Source organism: Cajanus cajan, chromosome 7 (assembly GCF_000230855.2).
Source record: "Cajanus cajan strain Asha chromosome 7, NIPB_CcT2T_4, whole genome shotgun sequence".
NCBI classification, from domain to species: domain Eukaryota; kingdom Viridiplantae; phylum Streptophyta; class Magnoliopsida; order Fabales; family Fabaceae; genus Cajanus; species Cajanus cajan.
In genome coordinates this window covers 11481370-11486948 of record NC_138523.1, presented here as the reverse complement: position 1 = coordinate 11486948, position 5579 = coordinate 11481370, and positions in this window count along the sequence as shown.

Here is a 5579-nt window from a genome sequence, read left to right as displayed (position 1 = left end):
TATGAATTTCGTCGATGACGTAACTCGCTTGAGACTTCGTTAGACACTTGAGCAGGGGGGTTGAGATGCTTCGTCGAAAGAGCACTCCTGTTATAATAACAAATTGGGACGACCATACCTTGGTTTTTCGAGTGTCATCTTTGTCTACAGGTAGTGTCCCATCTTGTAAGTAGTTCTAGATGTTGGTCATCCACTCCTTATCTTCAATGTCGTTGACGTTGATGGCCTTGGCGTCCAAGCTGGGGGAGTTGATGGTCTCTTGAATGATGGTCTGATGCTGTCCAGGGCGCTTCGTGCTGGTGAGCTTGGACAGGAGATCGGCTCTGACATTTGTTCTCGGGGCACATGATGTATGGCGAACTCCTCAAAAGATGAGGTCCACTAGGACACTGTGTGATAGTACCTTTGCAGCAGGGCGTCCTTGGTCTGGTAGGCCCTATTGAGCTATTCTACCATAAGTTTTGAGTCGTTGTTGCAACTTACCCTTTGTGCTCCGATGTCTCGTGCCAGCCTCAATCCTACTAGTAATGCTTCATATTCTGCTTGGTTATTGATGATTGGAAAACTGATAGACTATGGCCAAGGCCAAGGAATCCAAGAGGTGATACATTGAAGGAACCAAGAGGAGTGAGATGATGGACTATGGGCCAAGGGCCCAATCACTAGAGCTATGGCCACCTTAAAGACTAGTGGACACCTTGAAGACTAGTGGGCTTTCCAAGCCCAAGGTACTCTTCAATTTGGACCACTCTATCATGAAGAGAAGACATAGTTCTAGTTGTAAATATCTTGTACATAGTTCTCTTGTATAGGCTTATTTTTGCCTTTGTATTTGTGAGGCACTTTTTCTTTTATTAGTCATTGTATATTGATTCTAGGGTGAGTTACTTGGAGAGTTTGACTCCATTTAACCTCCTTTGTTGATACACTCATTTTCTATTTTTTCAGTAGAAAAAGAGGGGTGACATTTAGCAATGCTTGATGGTGTGACTAGTAATTGGGCCAGAATTGGGCCTAGGAAAAATTTTACATATTGGACTCATTTTGCACCTAATTTTTCATAGATTTGATTTAGCTAGGTTTCATCATCATTGGATGAACCTAACTAAACCAAATCAAATATTTTTGAAATTAATTCAAGGAGCCAAAAGAGACCAAATCCGCCCATCTTACCTAGTCTCCTTTCTTTGACCGAATTTCTCTAACCTTCAAGGAGATGAGAAGCTTGTGCTACAAGCTTCTCCTTAGCTTTCTTCCCAAGCAAGCTAAGTGATAAGCTTGCTCCACAAGTTTCTAAACTCACCTAGAAGGTTAACTAACCTTACCATGGTTCCTAGTGAACCATGGTTAAGGTTAGCTTGCTCCTTAAGCTACCTACCTCTATATATTTGTAATTTCTAATCTTGTAATCACTTTTGACATTTATGAAACTTATAATTCATAAATTCTCTCTCATTTCAAGAGTCCAATTTCATGGAGAATCCCCTTCTCCTAGAATCTTCACAAAGGAACTTCTCCTTTGTGCTTGGTTCCTCAAGTTTCTCTCCTTCAAGAGAAACTGAACCACCTTGGGAAGCATCTTCAAGCTTTTGAATCTTGAACTCATCCAAATCATCCATTGATATGAAGAACCTCAAGAGAAGAAGGGACTTAGCATGGTTCAACTTGAAGAAACATCAATCTTCTCCAAGTAGTTCCATCAGAAACCAAACTTGAGGGATTGCTCAATGACAACCTAGTTGGGGCCTTCGAGTATGATTCTTGCTCCTCCCCCCTTAGTGTTGGAGGACCTGTCAACGTGTAGGGTCCAGGTTGGACATTCCGGTGGTGAGGCCGGAGTGAGTTTGGCCACGAAGTCTGCTAGCCATTGAGCTGTTAGGAGTACTCGGGATTCATATCGAATGCCAAACTCTGACAAATCTACCGACCATGAGATCATGCACCCTGCGAGCTCTGGCTTTCTCAATATCTGCTTGATTAGGTAATCGGTCTTGACGACGACCTAATGGCTCAAGAAATAAGGTCGGAGGCGTCGTGCTGCCGTGATGAATGCCAATGCCAACTTTTCAATTGTTTGGTACCGCTTTTCTATGTCTTGAAGGACGCGGCTGATGAAGTATATGGTAATTTGTTCTTTGTGGTGTTCTTGTACTATGATTGTACTGATTACGTCCTCTACCACGGCCAAGTAAAGGAAGAGGTCGGCATGATGGTTCGGCTTTTGCAAGATCGGCAGGGCGGCGAGGAAAGTTTTGAAACTTTTGAAAGCTTCTTCACATTGGTCAGTCCAGTCAAAGGTCTTTGGCTTGCGTAGTAGGGTAAAGATGGGTCCTGCTTTCTCCACCAACCTGAGAATGAAACAAGAGAGAGAGACTAACCTTCCTGCAAAGCGTTAGACGTCCTTGATATTTTGGGGGCTTTGCATTTATATGATGGCCTTGCACTTTTCGGGGTTGGCTTTGATCCCTCTGTTGGTGTTCATGAAGCCGAGGAACTTACCTCCCTAGACCCCGAAGACGCACTTTTTGGGGTTGTGGCTCATGTTGTACTTCTGTATCTGGTTAAACACCTCGGCTAGGTCAGCAACATGGGCATCGGTCGATGTAGTTTTTATGACCATGTCGTCCACGTAGACTTCCATATTTCGTCCGATCTGCTGGTGGAAGACCTTGTCCATCAGCCTCTGATAAGTAACTCCCACGTTTTTGAGGCCGAAAGGCATCACGCGGTAGCAAAAGTTGGCATGATCGGTAATGAAAGTCGTGTGCTCCTCGTTCGGTGGAAACATCATGATCTGATTGTATCCAGAGTATGCATCTAGAAAACTGAGAAGGGCATGACTAGAAGCTCCATCGACCAACCTGTCAATGCTTGGTAGGGGGTAGGCATCTTTGGGGCAAGCTTTGTTCAGGTTGGTGTAGTTGACGCACATACGCCACTTCCTTAAGTTCTTTTTGACAAGCACTACATTGGCCAGCCACATAGTGTATCGGACATCTCGGATGAATCCTGCTCTCATTAGCTTTTGTGTCTCGGCTATGATGGCTTCTCGTCTTTCTCCGCCGACCTTTCGTTTCCTCTGAGCCACTGGTTTTACTTCTTTGTGAATTGCTAATCTATGACAAATGAGGTTAGGGTCTATACATGGCATGTCGGAACTGGACCACGCCAATAGGTCGGCATTTTTGGAGATCTCGGTTACGAGTTGTTGTCGCAGTTCCGGGCTCAAATGTTGGCTTATTTTGGTGCACTGGCCGAGGAGTTTTCCGATTTAAAGATTAGCTAGCTCGTCAATTAGGCTTGGTCGGTTGTCATGGGACTCTGACCTCGGATCCAGGTCAGTAATGTCAGCCTGAGAGATGTGAGCAATAGTGGTAGGTTCGTCTCGACGTTGATCGAGATTATCTGGCCGTTACCTCCTGGGAATTTCATCATCAAATGTAGGGTGGAAACCACAGCTCCGAGTTAGTTTAAAGTCGGCCTTCCTATGATGATGTTGTATGATGTGTTGGCATCAACGAGGAGGTATTTGACCATGGTTCTTCTTGAGTTGGGAGGTGTCCCAAAGGTTGTCAGTAGCTCTATGTATCCTCGAGTGTGGACTCGTTCTCCTGCAAAACTGACTAGGGGTTCTGTGTGAGGTTGAATGAGAGAATGAGGGATGTCTAACCTTAGGAATGTTGGCCAGTATAGGATGTCTGCCGAGCTTCCTTGGTCGATTAGTGTCTTGTGGACCTCCCAGTTAGCTACCTCCACCACGATGACCATGGGGTCATCTTGATTCGGACAGATATCGACGTAGTCATCATCCATGAAAGTGATGGGTGGTGTATTGCGATGCGGGGATGAGGTGTCCGCGTGAACATTGTTGATGCTTCGCAAGTGTCTCTTGCGTGTTGAGCTACTGGAGCATCCCCCTGTGAAGCCACCTGCAATTGTATTGATGACTCTACGTAAGGGAGTGTTTCCTGTGTCATGACTTACCTCGGCCTGCACCACCCCGCCGATGTTTTGCTGGGATTCGGAGGGTTGGTTTGTCTGGGGATTGGAGCCTCGACCTCGTCCTCGGACGTGGCTGTGTCCATTGTAGCCTCCCCTATGAGATTGTGACCATTGAGTCCGAGGTGCCCTCCTTGGACGAGTTCCTCGATGCGGTCTCGGAGCGTGCAGCATTTCTCGGTTGTGTGACCATAGTTTCTATGGTATCGACAATGCTTGGATTTTTCCGCATTATTGGGGCTGTGCCCGGGTGGTGGTAGGGTAATCAGGTCAGTGTTATTGGCCTCCTCCAGTATGTGTACTCGGGGGCGTTCAAGGGGGTGTAGAAGTCATACTTCGTGCCTTTGTTCGGCCTAGCCTTTTTGAATTGGCTGTCATTAGAGACTCTCATTTTATCTTTGTGGTCGTGGTCTTGCTTCCCTTGTGGTTTCCCACGTACCTGGTCGCGGAACGCCGTGTGCTCTTCCATCTGAATGTACCCGGCAGCTCGGGTACGGAGCTTGTCCATGTCCGGGGGAGGTCGTCGACAGAGGCTGTCGACAAAGGGACCCAACTTAAGCGTCATGAGCATGGCGTGTAAGGCAACCTCGAGGTTCAGGTTGCAGATCTTGATGGCAATGTTGGAAAATCGCTCCATGAAATTGCATAGTGGCTCGTCGTCACCTTGCTTGAGATTGGCTAAGGCAGCCGAGGTGATGTGGTGGGGTCGGCTTGTTGCATACTGTGCCATAAATCGCCTAACCAAGGCGTCGAAGTTATTGATCGACCCTGGTGGTAGTTGGGTATACCATGCGAGTGTCGATCCTTTCAGTGAGGTCGGAAGACCTGGCACAAGATGGCGTCATCGTTGGTGTAGAGGTTCAGCTGGGTGACATAGAGATCTATGTGCTCGTCAGGATCGGTGGACCTGTCATATCGGTCGATGTTCAGGGGTTTCCAACTAAAGGGGAGAGGTGTCTCCATGACGCCGTCCACGAAGGTGTGGCGGCGAACATTGGCCCGTTGTGATGGAGCCAAGGTTGGGGAATTACTGACCTCCTGATCTGACCTTTGCGTTGTTGCCCATGACCAATGTGTTGCTGATCGATGAGTGGCTGTCTTCGGCACATCCGGTGGTGGAGAGACCGATTGATGCTCCTCCTCGTGTTGGTTGCTTGGCTGAGGAGGTACATGCGGGGGCCGTTGATGGAGCTGAGCACGAATGCACTCGTTTTTTGTCCGCAGCACCGCTAGGTCAGCTTCGTGGCATGTACGAATATTTTCCAAGTCGGCGGTGTGCTTCTGCTGCATCTGTTCAACCTGTTCGATCAGTCGTTGTAGGGTCGCTTCTCCTTCCATCCTGGGTGCTTGTTCTGCTTCATCTGTTGCTCTTCTACTATGGCTTCGGGTGAAAACCATAAGCGTGGTCGATAAGAAACCTCTTGATCAGTCCCACGGTGGGCGCCAAATGTTCTTACCAGAGATCGGTTGTGAGGGACGATCTACTAGGAAAGATTGGTGAGCCTTCCTTGCTGGTACGTCGGCTGCTCCGAAGTGGGGGTGATACTTGCAAAAGAGACTCTGATGCTAAAGTTAGTCTT